The 19,843-nt window shown below is 37.2% G+C and overlaps 1 long non-coding RNA gene across 12 annotated transcripts in view; it reads left to right on the forward strand.

Moving 5' to 3' along the window:
* The window catches only part of LOC106040874 (uncharacterized), a 157,017-nt gene that overhangs the window by 54,019 nt on the left and 83,155 nt on the right, over positions 1-19,843 (forward strand). For 6 of the 12 annotated variants that reach the window (XR_010831742.1, XR_010831736.1, XR_010831744.1 and 3 more), the window contains 2 exons: positions 1,455-1,577; positions 16,759-16,852. This is a non-coding gene — a long non-coding RNA (uncharacterized lncRNA). Of the gene's footprint in view, positions 1-1,454; positions 1,578-2,348; positions 2,472-16,758; positions 16,853-19,843 lie in introns of all 12 variants that reach the window. The other 6 variants (XR_010831743.1, XR_010831745.1, XR_010831739.1 and 3 more) reach the window with 2 other exon arrangements.

Here is a 19,843-nt window from a genome sequence, read left to right on the forward strand (position 1 = left end):
AGAAGGTATAATCTCCATTAAAACACTGGGCAATGCTGAGGGACATCCTAGCACGCGATGATCTTTCCAGTCTTTCTGAGATCGGCATTTATTTTATGTTAGTTAGACCTCTTTCCTTCTAATAATTCCTGGTTCACATACACGCAGACCTCAGTTTACAGCAACTCTGGTGTGATGTGTCCCCCTTAACGACTGTAAGCAAACACCTGCTTGTTGCTGAGCAATACACGCACAAAGCATGTGACCACAATGTAGGCTGCTATGTGGTAGGGAAAACTTACAGCCGATGATGCATGTGTTTTAGTAGGGGAAGGGTTAGTTCATGACAGGAATGCCTTTTTAAATTAAAGGAATAAATAAAGGAAACAGGTAGGTTGTAACAGCTGGCCAAGAGCACTCAAAGACTTACAAGCTCTTAGAGCAATTAATCCAGATCAAGAGAGGATTAACTTTGAAGTTTAAAATATCCTCCCTGCCTGAGGAGGGACCAGTTTAAAGTGCTTATGAATGGGGTAGATAGTTGATTTGTAAGAGTGGGAGTTAATTTATGGATATGAAATCTGCTTTTTTGACATTGCAATCTGGACTTCTAGATCTAGATCTTTTGTATTAGATCAGTAGCCTTGATCAGTATGGAGTGAAAAATTTCATAGATCATCTTAGATTAATACAGACCCTAAGAAATATAAATTACATGGCTTGCTATATCTATTACCAGAGCCAGGAGTTCTAGGAAACCTGATTAGCAAAAATTGGAAAACTCTCTAAGTAGAACAACAGCAAATCTGGAAAAACTTAGTCTCTTTTTTATGGTTTTATTTTATCTTGAAAAATTGTGTTTTTTTTTTTTTAAAGGAACTTTTTGGGGAGGGGTTATGTCAAAAGTTGCTCTTCTGCTCATTATAGAGTAAATCTTGTAAGCTTGCCAGCAAGTGTATTAGTAAACTTAATACCAATTTCTGATTTTCTTTTTCTTGGAAATAAAACTACAATAAGTTTTTTTTCTTTTTTTGTCAAAAAGCTTACTGAGATAATCATTGCATGTTATTATATCAACCAGTGTAAATGGCAGGTCAAATGCAGAAGGCCATAGTTTTCAGTTGATTAGTTTTCAGTTGATTAGTTTCAGTTTTGAAAATTACATAGAGATTTTCACACTTGGAGCAGAAAGCTTCCCCTGATGTTCCCTGTTACGGCTTTGTATTTTGATGGGAATATTCTGTTCAGTCTTTGCCAGTATTTGAAAAAGGGTCTTCAACTTTTCTATGATTGCTTTCTGTCTTAAAACAATGAAATGCCTACTACTGTCTCCATTCTCTTTACTGTCTTCTAACAAAAGCAGAAAGTGAAACTATTAAGAAACAGCACTCTCATAAGCATATGGAACTGAATCCTGACAGCTTCTCCAACCAGACTGAATGTTTTCCAATTTTATCTTCCCATGCAAACTCCAGGTGTGTTTTTCTGACACAAACATATCCTTGTGTAGAAACTTCTTTCAAGCACCTCGAAGAAACTATGTTCACTTCTGACTGTGATGCCAAGAGCTTCTAATGCCAACAGAAAATTAAGAAAAGGTAGTGTGTGTACTCTGTATTATTACTACTTCATGATCTCGGTGTAGAACTGAAGATGACCTTAATATTGGGGGCACAATGGCAAGTCTTTAGAATGACTATTGCTCACCCTGTGTAACAAAGTCTTGTAGCAGTCTTGAAAATGTTTTAAACATCTCTCCACCAGACAGCCACAGATGTATCATTAAGTTAGGCACTGCCAACCTTAGTACATTGGAAGGGGAATGGGTTAGGCATTTAACTTTAGGTAATGCGGGAGGATTTGGGAGATAGGAATGGAGATGGAGGTGTGGTCATCACAGCCACATCCAGTGAAGTCATCCTGTGTCATCAAACTGTGTTCCTAACAAATCAGGTAACAAGAACACCAACAAAATGAGATGCTAGCTTTGAAGCTTTTTTGTCAAGATGAAGAGGAAGGTGGGGAAGAAGCGATTCATCTTGCACAAAGGGACAGAGGGTAATAGGGTCAAAAAAAAAAAATCCCCATAAATGGAACTAGATAGCAAAGAGCTTAGGCTAAACAAGATCTTGGAGAAACAAAGAATTCTATTCTAAAGTATGGTCTATTATTGCTGTTTCCGCTTTTTTCGTAGCTTGTCATTGGGAGTCTAAAATTTTGTCATGACTTAGTTTTCTTGTTTGAGCATCTCTTTCAAGTGTGATTTTTGGGTAAAGCTTATAGGTTTTTATTACTATTGCTTGAGTCTAGACTTATCTTTAGATATATGTCATGACATGCTTTAGAATCTGGTCCCTTTGTTCTTCAAGATATTTCTGCTCAGAGTATGCAAAGGATGATAGGGTCAGGACCCAGCTGCCTGTGCTTGTGAAGCAGAGTGGGAAAGGAGGAGCTGATGCACACTTCATGTTTTATGCTGACTTGTAATGCAGGTAGGTTGCACATCCAGATCAACAATTAGACTGCACTCCTGGAAAGTGTTAACAAAACCAATGTAGTTGCATTGAATTGTCGCCTCTGAGTATGTATGTTAATGTGTGCAGTTGCAGTCAAGCAGACACGAATGCAAACTGTAATGAAGTCAGGAGTTTGACACTTCTGGGAGGGCTAGGGATCTGAGATTCTTCAGAGCTGGTATTCTTCTGCTCAGCCAGAGAAGTTAGGATGAGGGCTGAGCTTTGGTCAGGTCTGCTGCTCAGCGTATTCGTGGAGTTGGACTCACCATTCTGTATTTCAGTGTAGGTTTAGGGCTAGGGAAGCAAGATCTTTTGAGCAGGACTTCCATCAGAGCCCTGCTCCTCCTAGAAAGCAAGGGAGGAGGGAGTTTGGCTTGGGACAGGGCTGTAGGTCAACATGTATTTGGAGCTCCAAATGGAGACACATGGTATGCTCCCCTCTAGGATAATGGGTGAGGTCTTTCAGAGCTGGAATCGCATTGGAGTCCTGCCCAGCCTGGAGAGCTGATGGTGCAATGTGGAATGTAAGGGCTATTATTGTTGGGAATCATGTCATAGGAAAGATCTTCCTGTACATTTATTTGCAAGTGGATGCTCTTATGTAAGAGAAGGAGCACACAGTTCATGCTTCTGGCAAGATCCAAATTCACACTCAAAATGAGAAACACTCATAACTGTCTAAAGTATTTTTTCTTCAAGATAAGATGAATTAAAGACTTTGTGCAACTCTAGGACTTTTTTTTTGTCAACCGTTTGTGTGTTGATTGATATCTTTATCACTTTCTGAAATTCTGCACTGATTTTTTTCATGTTATTTATTTTGGAAAACAGTAAAATGCTCTTCTCTCACTGGTTTAAATATGGAAGAACAACTTGGCATTTGTAGTAATCAAACTGACTGACTTAGAGTGGAATAGCAATTCATTCAGCACAAGCCAAAACCAGGAGACTTTAAAAAAAAAAAAAAAGTCCGCATCACTATTTAATGAGACAAACAATGCCAATTCATGAATGCATTTTTTTAAAGAAATTTCTGCAAAACTTGGCCTGTCTCTCAGATTAGCCCCCGGCTGGTTTAATTTGTCTGGCACGTGCTCAATTCTGACACTAGCCGATCATATTACTCGAAAGAAAAAAGAAAAATGGGGGAAGTGTATCTTCTGCACTTCAGTTCTTATATGCATACCACTTCTGTGTCATAGAACAACACGCTGACAGAAGGTACTTAGTCACCTCCTATACCTTTTGATTATGCTTTGATCTGAAATTTATTTTGCTCTTCTTGGCAGCTGAACTCTTTTTTAATCCATTGATAAAAACCTACTTAATGAGCACTTACCAAGACACTGACAACACCAGAAGACAATTCTGTTGGTGAAATCATGACATGATGCCTGTAAACCCAAAAGAAGCCTTCAGTGTAAGGCTTCATGCAAAATGCCTCTTTTTGAGGAATATGTTAGCTTTATTCTTGCTTTGCCTCATTCAGCATGATGCTTCCTTGTCCTCTGATACATTGAAACAAATACATTTCAAATAGCCTTAACACATAGAAAAGGAAATTTCCAGCACAGCAAGCAGGATATAATTTCCTCATAATGTTTCAGATAGCTGCTTTCTTATTTGATTCTTCCTAATTGTGTGCAAATACAGTTTTGCTGTAATGATAGCTGACAGTTTGACGTGTGAACTGTAGGTAGCTAGAGAACGGCTTTTTGTTTGTCTCCCTTCCTGTTTCCCTCCTGGGATAAAACTTTTGGGGTGGGGGGTGTCCTGTCTCTCGTTAAATTCCTTTCATAATGACGGTATGAGTAATAAGAACCCATTACAGTAAGGTTGTGAATACATAGCCCTTGGTGGGGGAGTTACAACTTTTAGATATCTGTAGGGGACTTCCTTGCTGTAGCGTTTTAGCAGGATCAGGTCTTTTGCACTAACCTGTGCATGACCATCTCCGGCCACCTCATACTGTCCCTAAGATTCTCTCAGAGGGTCACACAGTACAGTCTCACCTGCCATCAGCTGGCTGGCGAGTCCCTTCATCTAATTATGAAGGCATATTTTGTCAGCATATAGGCATTGTCTTCTGACAGCTTTGAGAGCTTTCCAATCTTTGAGGCCTGCTGTGCCACAGTGTAGGGTAATTGTCTTGTTTAGCATTCTCTTTGCCTGGACACTTTGTTGTTTGGAGAGGCCTATCTATCTTCATTAGAAACAGTTTAGGTAATTAATTTATATTAGGTAGGTAGAGCTGAATGATGTGATACCATAACAGATTATCTTCTCTTAAATGATCCGTCCTCAAACAAAATATTGAAGCTACACCATGAAAGCTGTTAGATTCTCTTCAGGGCAAGATGTTTATTTTAAAGCAAGAAATACAAATTAATGGAGAAAAAGACTGTGAAGGGAATTCTGGAACATTTCATCCTGAATCTGACCATGACAAAACATTGAGTGTTACTGCTTAGATTTTTGTTCAGAATACCTCTGCTGCCCTTTAAGCTAAAGTGGTAAGAAAGTCACTTTTTTACTTTTTTTTATTGCTCCTGTGACTGTTCACTTGTGAAATAGGAGCAAAGTATTTTATAAATTTTGCTCTACATGACTTAGGAGTCTAGATTTTAAGTAAATGAAGTACTTAGATATACGTGGGTTCCTGTGACATCCCAACACATCACTCCCATAAAAAAGTATCTCTTCATTTTCACATCTGCTCAGGAATTAGTTCAGATTTTTTTCAAATGATCTATACTAAAAATGTTGCTTTTTTTTTTTTAAATACTGAAAGATGGGTTTGTGTAACTGCCTTTTCTTTTTGACTTGGCACAGGAGAGCCTGAATGTAAAATACAGGTTAGAGAACTGCTAGTTAAACTGAAATATTGAGAAGCATGTTAAGGCATGACAATGTTGCACAGTTAACAATCATTTTTTTGGCTTGTTGCCTATAGAGACATGTACTTTTTTCATTAAAAAAAAAATGAAGGGGGGAGGGGTGTGAAGCAAGCATTTTAGAGCTTATGCTTCACTCTACCAAAGTAAACACAAATATGGCTTTAAATGAAGAGAAGTCCGTAACAAAAGTACTCCCCAAACACAAAATGTTGTTCCTCATGAGATGTTGCCTGCCCTTCTAAGGGACATGTAAACTGCCAGACGTGCCATCTGTCACACAGCCATTTTGGTGTTTGGCACTGCCAGGAGTGTTTGCATGGCTTGGAGAGGGTGCAGCAAGGGGTGAATAAAAGCTAGTGTGGAATATTGATTGCTTGGAACTTGTTTCTCTTTTTCTTGAGAGAAGAAAAGTGGATTTTGTATGTGTTAGGGAACAAGGTAACATGTACTTAATATTAGTAAGTTCTTGATTGAAGAGGGTGGGTTTTGTGGAGTTTCTGCTTCCTTTTTTGGAAGGCTGTGGGCTTCCGTGTGAGTTGATGTGTGATGAATATGACAAGGAAAAAAAAAAAAACACAATTTAAAGATACACTTGAAGTATTTTTTTTAAAAAAAAAGGGATTAGTATCCATTAGTTTGACTATTAAAGAATCTGAAACCTAACTTTTAGCTGAGGAATAAAAAAAAATACTTAAGTGCTATTTTAAAAAGACAGTGAATATATCAGGAAAGCATTTAATAGTTTAATTCACTTCCCCCACCCCCTTAGTTTAATCTTGAGGATATCCCACAAAATAATAGTCTAGAGGAAGAGGACACTTTTTGCTTCTTCCCTGTCCTATGGAGCTTCCACCAACCTTCCAACTATTATTCTTTCTGACCAATTTCTGTTGGGAGCCTTCTCCCAGTTTCAACCAGGTGCTTTCCCCATCTCAATGTGTATGAGGATATTCAGTCATATGTCTGCGCTCTAATGCACAAGAGATGATCAGTTACTACTTCTCTCTCTCTTTCCTTTCCACAGATCTCCAGAAGCCTGATGCATGTCATTTCACTTACTGTTTCACAACATCTTTTCAATTTTCTGTTCATGTGACGCTCCCAGTGCACTCTCTGCTTCATGCTGCTGGTAGTGTGACACTGAATTTTGCCACCCTGAATTTAGGTTGCAAAATTAAATTTTGTCTATGTTAATATGACTCAGTTCCAGGTGCAGCAGAACACACCTCAACTCATCTTTGACATTGTTATTCCTCAGTGCCTGTGAAGCTGATGTTCTCATTTAAAAGCCACTGTAGAGAAGGCTCCCCAGTGAGCTAACATTCAGGTCACAGGCAAAGAATTACCAGTTGTCATGGTTTCAAATGAAGCCAACTATACAGCAGTCTTATATCTTTGTATATTCTCATCAAGATACTTTATAAGCAAAGCAATCAATGTAAAAATTATATAGAATCTAAGAATATTTTTCCTTCATGATCATATAGTTGTGGAGTTTTAAATTGTTTTAATGTTCTGTAAATAATAATCTGTCATGGTTGACATTCAAGATGGAAATATGTTGAGATGATCTAAACTAGATTATTAGCTAAATGTTACTGTGAGCATTTTTATACTTTGACACTGAAATTATAATTTTGGGCTGTACCAATAAGTCTGTTCAGATGACTGAGCCAATTCATTTCCTTCAGAGTGTCTTCAGACTTAAAAATAGAATAGCTTTTCTACTGATATATTCTGATCAGAAAAGATTATTTTACAGCTGTAAAGAAAAACTTCTTAAAATTCAGGTTGGAAAAATGTTCTGGAGAGAATACTAGGAGAAATTTAACAGCTGTAGATTTGCAGAATATTTAGCAGTAAGACAATGAAAATTTAGTCTTCCTGTTGTATTTTTTTTAACAATTCTGTATAGGTAAGGTAAGCAGCTCCTAACTGTGTTTTGTGGCCTGCGCGCGCGCACACACACACACAGTAATGATAAGTAATGATAAATGTGAAATGCTAGCAGGCAAACTGTTTGCAATGCATGCACTGAAGACAGGCCTAGGACTGGAGTCAAACATTGCACATCAGTCTGCAAGATTAAAATGTTTGTAGTGTAGCAGTGTACAGTTTTTATTGGAGTCTATCCAGATATTTGTATGCAGAGAATTATTGCTCAATGACAAATTGTGATGATACAATCTAGCATGTTGGGAAATTTCCACTCTAGTATGGTCATGTGCCAAGGATAATACCTTTTGGGAATAATATGAGAAATGATGCATTCTGGCCTCAAAAGATAAATGGACAGCAACAGCAATTTTCTATGATTTTGGAAACTTGACAGTTTCTGTACCCTAATCAGAGAGGATTAGCATTTTCACTAGTTTGTGCTAAGATTGTAATACTAAATGCTGGCACCATCCTTCGGTGCATGTAAACAGTCATCTTGGGACAAAGTGCCGTGGCATAGATGCGCGTTTGGGCTGTGTCAATTAGCACTTCCTCCATGAGCAGTTTAGAAAGCATCATGAAATTTGCTTTGTAAATGTTATCTGCAATATTGGGGTCTGGCCACATGAAAGACCACTGTGAAACCTAGGGGACTGGATTGTTTCACTGTATTCATCACCTGTGTATGCTGGAACTGGTTTCTTTTCAGAGCTGGGACTATTTTTTGTCCTTCATGTTCAGGAACTACTGTATGTACACAGATCGTACTCAGCTGAAAACTGAGTAAATCCTGATTTGTCCAATATTTCCTAGAGTATTCTAACATACTCTTGTGGTGATACTCAGAGGTGTACTATGTCTGAGTAGTTCCTTTAGTAACAACAACCTTCATTAATTACAGGTATTGTTTTCTCTTGTTTATGCAGGGACTAGTGTGCTCTGGTAGCTAACAGCTTCAATTTTTATATCTGCTCTTCACCCATTTTATCTTGTCATTTTATCTGTGATGTTTTCTACTCTATAAATACTATTTCAGAGTTTGTTAGTGGGCTCTCACTTCTTCTCAATCTCATTCCTCTCCCAGACGATGCAGCAAAGCTCTCTGTTTATAACCACATAAAAGTTATTAAAACTTTTCAGAGACCCATTCCTACAGTAAGTGCAGCATGTATGGTAATACAGCAAGGTTATTTTGTAAGGCTTTGCCTATGCCTTTGGGCAAACCACAATATTATATGGAACATCTTATTCTGAAATAAGTATGTATAATTTTCTGCTTTACAAAGTCAGTTTACTTGGTTGACATATATTTGACAAAAATGTTTGAAGGAATGCAAGTCTAATTCCAAGACTGGTGCAGCCTTGGAAACCTTCTAAATGCAGTGGATGCTAGATTAGGCCTCTTCACTTGAGCCCTTCCTGCTGCTGAGGGTTTTCAGGTAAGGCTGAGGCTTTACCACACATGCTGTAGGCAATGAGAACTTGAAGAAATTTCTGCATTCTGTACTTTTGAACCAGGCACTGAAAAGCACATATTATGCAAGATCAGAGTTTCTGCATCAAGTGATTAATAGCTTTTCAATGAGCTAGCCTAAGAGGTGGTAGTAGGTTTCCTATAGTTTTTCTCTGACTGCCTTTGTATGGGAACCTGGAATAAAATAAGCTTGAAAGAGATGTGAAAATCATCTAGCATAACAAGTATATTTGTTGTACTTTACAGTTGTGTTCTATTGCCTTTTGGATAATATAGGTAAACATTTCAATGATGCAAAACACTAATTTTTAAGCTAATTAGGAGAGGAGGGATCTAAGTCTTGAAACCGAAAATTATAAGTGGGAATTGTCTTCTTGACTAACTGGATATGTCATATCTGGAATTTCCCTCTGAACTTCTTTAGGGAGCCCTATGATCATCTAACTCGCTTATACTCTTTGAAAATGTGTTGTTTGGTTTTTTTGTTTGTTTTTTTTTATTTGGCAGTAAAACAACTGCAGGAGCAATGATTAGTTTGTGTGTTTTGTGAAGAGATGATGCTTACCATTTATTGCATTTCATGTTTATGTCGGAATGCTACTGACATTATGAAATAAATACAAAAAGCCTTAACGTACCATGACAGTCAGAGACTTAATACTGAAAGCTCTTTGATTAGAAGAAATTTTTCTTCTTGAAGAAGAGCGATATGGGGAAAAAAGTGTTAGTGGAATGCAGTTCTTCGTCAACATTTTAATTATGCAGCTTAGTGGTTTTAGTCATTGGAGTTAAGTCTCGCTTTGTGTATAGCTTTTGTTTACTTCCATTACATTACTTTGCAGTCATTATATACTGACCACTGGGCAAGGTCACACTAATATAGTAAGTAATGTTAGTACTATTTAAAAATAGTATGGTTTGTAGGTTATGTTTTGCTTTTTTTTATTTTTGACACAGTGAAGAAAAAAGTTTTAAGGTACGTTGTCTAGCAGTTGGCAGGCATGTGATTAGAAGTGTTGTCAAATCCTTTGATGCTGATGTTAATACATTCTTAAGCTTTCCAGTGCCTTTCTTAAAATGACCCATCTGGAGGCAGAGCCACCCCAAAAGCAATGCTTGCTGCCCAACACTTCCACTTCCCATCTGGGTAACTCTTCAGTTTGCTCAATGTTGCTCTTAATTCCCTTTCCTCTTCCTGTTCCTGCCAGAAGAGCAGCTGGTCCCAGTCCCTTGTTCTCATGGAGGCTTGCTCCAGCCGCAGAGAAGCCTTGACACGATCCTGTTTGCATTGGTTACTCACTACTTGATGTGAAATGAGTTACTGACCTTTCTGCTTCCTTTGAGGCAGCAATTACTTCACAGCTGACATGGTGTAAATAGCATAGCTGAGAGCTGTAGGAACTTCATGAGCAAGCAGGAAAACTGTGCTTTACATTCAGCACAGAATGACAGAGTGCGGGAGCAGTTCTTTTACCTTTCGTTCTCTGAAGTGCTAGCAGAGGAGCTCTGCTGTTGGGATGAGAAGCCTTGTGCCTTTTACTCCAGAGCATGCATTCAATCAAGCAGTCAGTGAAAATGTAGCATGCAACCTCCTTGGTCTGTAGATGGCATCATATAATATTGGCACCAGTAAGGATGTCTACACGTGGTATTTCATAGCCTTTGTTGCAGGATATTTCAATAAGATGGATAGTCATTGTTTTGGGCTGACAGTTTTAATGTGTGTTTCTGTTATGGCATAAATGACCAGCTACAATTTCCTGTCATTACCTGTAGTTTCTCTTGGACTTAGGTAATTTTTTTAATTAGCCAGCTTTTTGTTAGGAAACAAATTTGTATGCCTCCATCTGTACTTAAGGAAAAAAAAACTTTAAACTTGGTTATTTTTCAACAGCATATCTCATTTTTCTTGGTAGTCACATTCATCCTCCTTTTTCAGATCACTCTTAATCTTTAGACAAATATCTTTGCTGCTTCAACATAGCTATTTATCAAGAGTGCTCTTTTAGTAGGTATTAGCATTTCTTGCTATACAAGTTGGCAACATTATTAAAACTTCCCTCAATTACTTGCTCTTATGAAAAAGTGTTGCTCTAATTTTCTTCCTACTTTGAGGTTTTTGGTGATTCATTTCTCTTTGGAAGAATTGTTTGGTTTGATCTCATACTTAAATTGCTCTGCACTTCTCATAAGATGTCAGTATGCTGAGAGCTTGCTGGTTCCAGCAATATGCCAGTGTTAATTTTGCATTTGAACTGGTTACCATCTGCAAGCCAAACGTTAACAGAGGTGGTTGCAAGTGTCTCAATCTTTTTGCCAAGAATGTTGACTTTTTTTTTTAATGGTGTTGTTTATGGATACAGTGAGAGGAAACTTATTTGTGCACACAGTGGAGGCTACACCTGTGATACAATACAAGGCCTCTATGGAGTCATAAGGCCTTTTAGAAAGGTTTCCAACTCCTTGTAGACCTTGAAGAAGTTGCTCACCTGTGAAAGCTTTGCCAGTAGAAACTTGTTTGAAGGAAAGCAGATCCAGATGGCTCTTGTGTAAATGTGGGGAGACCTTGTCTGAAAGGTTGGTAAAGGGAAAGAAAATTAGAATAGGGAAAGTAAATGTTTTAGCTTGTCCTCAGTTCTGGGATTGTTTATACATATGAGAGAGTTGTCTGTGAAAAATTGAATACTGAGATAATTTCACACTTGTGACTAAATGAATTTAATTAAAATTATTTATTGCTCTTTCTCCCTGCTCCCACAAACACTTACTCAGTATCTGTATGTGGCTGTTAAAAGGTCATTAGTGTAAAAAGGAAAGCAAGCGTTTTACTCCCCTGACTACTGAGAAAGCTGAACTTAATACAAAAAAAAAAAAGGTTTCTGATGTGCCCCTAGACACCGCAAATATGTAAGTGAACACTGCTGTGGAAGTGACTACAATTTACAGCTATCTGTTGGCTACAGTCCGCACTATCAGTTCATTTTGGTCATAGATGTTCTGAAGGAACTCCTCTCATCACTGCATCTTTCTGACACGTGAATGCATTCTGAACATCGGTGTTCTCAGAGGAGTTATGAAAAAAGCCTGTTCCCAAATTCTTTGCACGAAAATCAATATCAAAAGGAATTTTAGGGAGGAAAAAAAAAGAAAGCCTAATCTCAGCCTGCATATGCAACACTTTAAATTGACTCCAGACAGGCAACTGCAGAGGCACTATCCTATTGCTGCATTTTTTTGTTAATTTCTTGAAAATGCTTTTCCAGATTTAATACATCATATCTGAAATAGGCACTGACTTTTCAGTTAGTTAAAAATTGCTTTAGTTCAATACTTATCCTGGAAGGGAAAGTTTAAAAAAAAAAAAAAAAAAAAAATTGAATGTGCAGATTTTTTTTGCAAACTTCCAGAATCTGTCACAGGGCTCTTAGAACCCAGGACAGAACCTCTTCCTCATGCTGGGGCTATGACTTTTTTCCAAAATGTCTTGGGAAGTTTTTAATCCACTCTTCCAATATGTTTTTTTGTTTTTGTTTTTTTGATGAGGTTGATTCACCATCTTTTTGCCTGGAAGTCACAAATAGGCTAGGTAGTTTTGTAAAACAAAACTATTTTCCCTATTATTTTCCCAAATAGTAAATTATATCTCTGTAGACATTCAGATTATGCTTCCTGGTGTTTGTCAGTGTATGAGAAAATGAGCTCCATAAATTGATAATTGACAAAGTTGTACCCCATCCTTGATTTTGGAAAGTGGATAAAGAATGACTTGATTTTTCTTGTGAAATTTGGCAGTTCTGTGACTTAAGTGCTGTCTTGGAGCAGCTCACACTACTTTGAGAAGTAGGGACTTGAAAGTAGATTTCGCAGTGACAAAAGCAACTTGCATCAACATAGGCAAACAAACATTTGGTAATAAGATAATTAACGTGATGGTCAAATGTAATTCTGTCATCACAAATGCTAAGCTTGTCTATCATTTCTACTCAGATATGTTAATAACTTTTATAAAAATACTGAAATCTTATTAGAATCCTGAATGACTTTCTGATATTTAGGTTATTTAATTTCTGAAAGCAAGATGTATGAATTTCTAATGTGTTCTTTAATACCCTTTTCCATGACTCCAACCATAATAGTTTGGAAGTAATCAAAATTGTGTTGCTCACATCATACTGTTGCTCACATCATACTCTTCTATGTACTTTTCTGGGTTTCACTATTTTGTCTTTGTTTAGCATTCCTGCGTGGTAAAGTGATTTTTCCTAAACTGAATGCTGTAATGCAATCTGAAATATCTTCTATATTTGAATTGGGGGGGGGGGGGGGGGGGGGGGGGAAGCCTACGTTTGCCATGTGCCTTGCAGTGAACAGTGGTCATTCCACTGTTCTCATCAAATGTCAGAATGATTTCCCTTGCACAGGCTTGAATGAAGAAGCTATAGAGTTGCAGGTTCTCATAGCTATTCATTTACTACTAACATTATTTCTCTCTATAGCTTTATTTTGATAACATGTTCCTATTAAGCAATAATAAGGGGAAAAACTAACACAAGTTAAGGAATCAGCTGGATGAAACTTAGGTCAGTTTTTAAAAGAAAATATGTTTAAAAGAAAATATGTTTTGGACAGGCTGGAAAGTAAATATATGTGCATGGTGCTTTTTTTGGCCTTTTTTTGTTTTACTGTGGTGTTTTGTGCTCTGGCTCTTTTTCATTCATCATAAACTCTGAATCTAAGCATTAGTTATGTTTATCCTTTAATCCTACTGTCTGGGTTTGTTTATGTAAGATTTAGTCTATAGCGAGGGTGGGTGGTCATGTTATAAACAAAGCTGACCCTCGGCCAGTGCAAGAATATCCAAGAACCGATTGCTTTACATACACAAGTTAAATTTATTCTGAATTCGTTTTGTGAGAGTTGGGGTCCCTGTTCCCCGTACCATTGAGCAGATAAACTTGCGGTAATTTCCTTCCATTTTGCTGTTTGTTTTCTAATGTACGAACAGCAAAATAAGGAGGAAGAGCAGCTAAGTATTACCTTAAGATAGAAACTCATTTAGTGACCATGTTTCATTGTTCAGTTAACTAAAACACTTACTATAGAGTGCATTTACTACTGGTTGTGTACAAACCTGGCCCAGTAAGATTCTTATTGGTCCCTGGTAACCTTTACTTCACAGAAAATAATTAATAGATACCAGAAGCAGACGGCCTGGGTAAACAAATGTGAGAACCATAATGTCAAGAGTGCTCCCACCTTTCTTTGCACATGAAGCCAATTTTTAAGAGTACAGATTATATTAGAGGTTTAATTATTTGTTTTCCTTAATTGTTGATATTACAGCTTCCATTAAGAAAATGCCTTGCTAGGGCGCTGCAGTTTGAGGCTGGGTTCCTTACGTTTTAGGGCTTTTTTTCCTTTATTTGATGAATGTGTTGGAACAGACTGGAAATAACCAGACAAACTAGTTGTCTGGACAGTGAAGTAATAGCTGTGGAAATAACAGATGCTTTCACTCACTGTACACTTTATATTCTGTACTCAGAGGGAAAGTATAGAAAAATTGTGGTGGGCTTGTTCTGATATGCTGCTGGGAACAAGAGACCCACAAAAAGTCCCACATAAGTCCTATTAATCACTAAAATCCAACTTAAATCCTGTTTTAATGTCTTAAGTAGGATTTAAATGATGCCTAGTTTAGGCCTTTAGACAGGAAAAAAAATTACCCTAAAGATTACTAAAAACATAGTATTTTGCAATTTCATGAAGCCATATGTAATAGGATTTCAAGGCCTCTGATGGACTCTACCCTTTTAGTGAAATCCTAACTCAAGCATTCTGTGAGGAAATACTGTTTCGACTCTGTTCACCAAAAAAAAAAAGAACCTAGCCTAGGATCTTAAACAGAGGATACTGTCAGTATTCCGACTGTTCCCTGCACATGTATTTGATTTTAAAATAAGTTCTAATTTAAAAATAAACCTTTGGTTTTTTTTCCACTGCTGATTGTGAAACACCCATGTAAGCGAAAGGCAAAATAAATCCAAAAATGCTGGAGCATAAATGCTGAAATCAAAGCTGTATGAAGTAACTTGGGTAATATAGGCTGGCAAAGTTCTGCATCCCCACCACCCCCAGCAGCTCACTTGCTCTGGTGCCTCCATTATTGCCTGCATGTTCAAATATAGTAGGTAGCTAAATATCTGTATGGAAAAGTCAATTTTCAGTTATTTCATCTTTTAGCAATAATGCAAACAGCCTAAAAATTCTAGTCATGACTCAATCTGACAGCAAAAATTTAATGGAGTTCTGCAGTTATTCTGGGCTGTGGTATTTTCTTCAAATGGGGAGACATGAGCTTATTTTGAAAATGTTTTTATTAAAATCACGTTTCCTGACTTCGAGTGCAGCAGGTTTATGGGGTGATGCGGGTGTGTGGTCCTGTGGTTAGAACAGGAGAGTACGAGTACTCCAAGAACTCTGACTATGCAGCAGTGCTGCCATCAGCTCTGTGTGATCTAGGGCAAACCACTAAACCTCTGGAGTTCATTTTACCTATTCACGCTGGCTAAAATGCTGATTTCAGAATGGGCTGGGAACCATAATTAGACATTTGATTTGCCTGAGATTCTTGGAGGAAAGATCCCCATGCTTAATTATTCACCTACACTACAAAGCTTTACTAAGCACTGCTATGAAGTGAAAGATACTGTATTCTCTTGCTGTGTCAAGAGAAGGTGCTTTGACTTTCAATGTGTTTAATTGTGTTTAATTTACAGTTTGAAAAAAGAAGTCACATCTCTACATTGTATTATTATTATTATTATGAGCTATATAGATGATGATGATGAGTATTTTTTGTCATCTCACAGCTTGTTTATTACAAAGCAAGTCTAAATCTAATTCATTGCTGTCACAAGCTCTAAGGTGTGGTACGAGTGACAATTTTTGCAGATTTTTCTTAACTTTTCCCCTTTAGGCAAAATATTTGTACTAATTATGTGATAACTTTCTACCATTTTGCTCATCACCTTGGGAGCGCTAACAAATAAATCACAACATGTTTGTCAGAAGCATGGACTGACAGGAAAAAAACAAATCAGTGGGTGGGGGACATGCAGGAAATGTTCTTCTAAGGCTTTGTGCTCAGATTTGAATTGCAAGACTCTTTCTGCACCTGAAAACATTGCCAAGATGATGAGTCAAGCTTGAGGCCTCATTTAAGGGAGGGTAGTTCTACATGATGCAACAAGCCTACTAGGAAATGGAGGGGGTTTGGGTCTCCAAAATAAAATAAAAATCTAAGTAGGCGAGCTTATTTCCCCCCAATGTATTATCCTGATAAAGGACAAAAATACACCTAACCAAATAGTCACTTAAATATTTAGATCAGGGCATAAGAGGAAAGTGAAGTCATTCTATTAGCATAGTGGACAAAATGTATTTGATCTGTGCTAGATAGAAATGATTTGTGCATGGAGGAAGTGTTGCTGGTGCAGTGCAGATTTTTTTTTAAAGTGTGATACGTATTCTCTATTTCTGCTTCAGTTTACTTAATTAACAAGAAGTTGCTGATGCCTTATAAAATTGTGCTCCAAAGCATTTGTTTCATATTCATAGGAACTAGCTTCTGTATGGGCTTACAACTTGTAATAGTTGTGTTTGTACCATGTGTAGCAAATGAAAGCAATCTGGATTTAGAGGGGTTGTACTACATTACTTCTGTGACAACAGGAAGCTACAGCTTCAATTAGTGGTCAAGTCACTATAGGAGCCATAGTACATGATTGTAAGTAAACAAGATATTCTGCTGCTTTGCCTTGAGGAGCTTAAAGCTGTAAGATGAACTGACAAAGTGTGGGCAAGATAACAGGGTGCTGTAAGCAGCATGTTGATTAAAAGTATGGATATGTGAATGAGAATAAAAGTATTCTGTTTTGCTTTATTGTTTCAGGGGCAGTCATTCTGTTGACACTCAGGAGTTGCAGAACAGGACAAGAAGAGGAGGATGAGAGTGGGGGTGCCTCAAAAAGCAAATACTGAAAGAGGTAAGTGTTTCATAAGCTCTTCTTGCCTCACATAAATAACAGGGTCTCCTACGTTGCCCAGTCTAAATTAGTTAGACTAGTATCAGTTCCTCAAAACATCTGATAGCAGTTGTAGGATAAGGAGATCTGTGATTATCCAGACAGACTTGCCCCAGACTGATCATCTGAAATCAACTTCACTTCCTCTGGGAAAAATGTAGCAGATGGCATGGATAGTGGAGATCCAGCCGATGTCATGTAAAGTTTTTGATACCATCTTATATGCTTATCAAGCAGTCTTATTTGTTAGATGGACTTGCTGAGACAATTTTAAAATGAATATATCAGTAGGCTGCTAAAGCATATTCAAGGCATTGCTGTCAATAATTTGCTATCAAATGAGAAAGGCTGTTTTAACTAAATTTACGCAAGATTTGTGTTTCTGGGTTGATTACCATTCCATGCTTTATTTTTTGGTAGGGGTGGTAAAATAGAAAGGATGTGTACTATGATATTTTGACAGGTGATGCTGGGCTACCACCAACTTGGAAAATGGAAACTGTTGTGGAAAAAAAAAAAACTAATGAATTTTTAATAAATTTAAAAGGTGATAAATTATGCAGTTAGGAGTAGTTTTTTATAGTTGTTATACTTCAGGGGAAAAACTTGTTTAAAAATGTTGCTAAGGCTTCTGGTGGATGCAAATGGTGGTCAATGTGATTTTTTTCAAAAAAATAAAATACAAATGGGGATGTTTAAGTTGATGTATTTATCCTTTGTAGCAGATGTAAAGTAATCCACTCCATCCAAGGCTCCTAGTTTCACCTGAACCACTGTGATTTGCCTTGAGCAATGAATTTTGGGAAAGAATGCTTAGAATACAGCATAAAAAATAAAATGTGACCTTTGAAAGAAAAAGGAGATTGCGTTTAAGTGAAGAAAATGCAGAGGGGAGATGCAATCAACCTGCACACTTATGCAGAAGTTTTGAAGAAGAAAAAAAATGAGGAATTACTTGGTGTTTATTAGGTTTAAGGGGCTAAAACAGTAGGAGGGGAGCTCTTGGTTAACCATCATTACAAAGCTTTTCCTAATGCCAGGAGTAGTGAGGTACTGGAATGAATGCTGGGTTGTGAAGCTTCTACAGGAGATCTTCAGGAACCTGTTAGATATTCATTATTTATGTGAGAGTTGACTGCACCTGGAAGGAAAGCTGGGTGCAGCACAATCAAAATGCTTAAGTCTGTTTCAACCCTGTTTTCTGTGCTTCTGTATGTCATTCATGTGTGGAAAAAAAAAAATAATTGAGCTCTATTATCCATTGTGCATGTTTAGCCCAGTGACTTGTGATTTTTAGTGGAATGTAAAAAAAAAAAAAAAAGAGAACTATGTCTGTTGCCAGAAGGCACTAATATTTTGATGTTTCCTTTCTGCAATATTGCCTGAGAATCTTTTGAGGAATGGATTAACTACACACTTTGAACTGCCTGTAAATGTATTGACTTTGCATTTTACAAGCTGGATGTATTTAATACAAGGCTTAGTTCTGAGGTCACTGTGCCAGCCAGGTTCATTTATAGGTTCTATTGAATGTGAGAACTTACTAAGGGGCTCTTTCATGGCTCAAGTCCACTGACAATCGCAGTTTTGCTAGTGCGTGATGTTTGTTTGGGAGAGGTTGGAATTGAACCAAAAGCTAGTCTAAAGTAGGGATTCTTGTTAATACAGTGAAATATATTCCAGATAACTAAACGTTACTGCATTTTGAGGAGGGGATATTTTTGTATCTAATTCTATGGAAATGGAAAGGAAGTTCTTTGCGATCTCAAGTCTATATTTCTATGTTTTTGAGCATGTATAGTCAAACAGCTTTAAGTTGTAGTTTTGTGCTTTCTGGATCATCTAGATCACCCTGGAAAATGTCGAAGAGCTGCTTTCTATAGGAAGCTTTCAAGATCTCTTTTAGACTAGAGCTTGATTTTCTTGGTTGACTTTATAGATTAGAGCTCTGTAGAGTAAGAATAGAAGAAAGGCCCAAATGTGAAGAACTAATTAAATCATAGCTAAACTATATCTTTAGAGCTCTGTATTGGGCCAATGAAAGGCTAAGAAATTGTTTGACAACAAGTGGAAAATTCTTCTCTAGTTGGGTGTCATGCTTTTAGGTGGAGTCGCATGAACCAGTTTGTCATTGGATCTCCACTGTACTCTCCCAACCTTCTATATAATCCATGGTATGATTAGAGTATTTTACAGCCATTGTTTTAACTGCTTGTCTCATAACAATTACCTGCAAGCTTGCTGATGCATATCAAGCTTTCTTTTAAAAAAAAAAAAGATATGACCTAAAGAAAGCAGACCTTTGGAATGCTTCCATACAGGTTACATAAGGTAATATTTTGTTGTGTTATGTCACGTCTGCTCAAATTGTTAGGAAGCTTAGGATTACACTATTTCCTAGGGTTTATATAATTAATTAGAAGCTCGGGTTGAGCTATAAAAATTAAATAGTTGTACTGGTATGGTCAGCTTTAATTTTCCTAACTGATACCATAGTGGACTGTTAGATAAGGCCAGAAACTCCAGCCTTTAGCAGAAGTAGAAATGCAACTAGTACACAGTTCTTCAAGAAATAAATCTTAATTGCTTGAATCATGCTTAAGTTATAGTTGCAGAATATCTGTAGATGACTGGACTATTTTCAATTATTCTGTCAGCTTTCAAGATTTATGGGGTGTTTTTGGTCCATTTTATATGTTAGATGTTATAAATGTAAATGGATATTAAAAACATCAAATTTCATCTTTTTTGTCATCAGGTTTTGAAACTTTATTCACTCTGTGCCTATTCAGATCTACTGAAGTTGCCTTTTGATCCAAGCTGTCATTATCTGTGTCCACTGGGTGTTAACGATAAACAAAACTTGCAGATTGAGCCCTGATATGGGAAGAAATATTTAGCAAAAGACTTTCCTATTGCTGCCCAAAAATTAGTAGATAAAAGCACCTCGTA

This window comes from Anser cygnoides, chromosome 5, assembly GCF_040182565.1.
Source record: "Anser cygnoides isolate HZ-2024a breed goose chromosome 5, Taihu_goose_T2T_genome, whole genome shotgun sequence".
In the NCBI taxonomy this organism is placed as follows: Eukaryota; Metazoa; Chordata; class Aves; order Anseriformes; family Anatidae; genus Anser; species Anser cygnoides.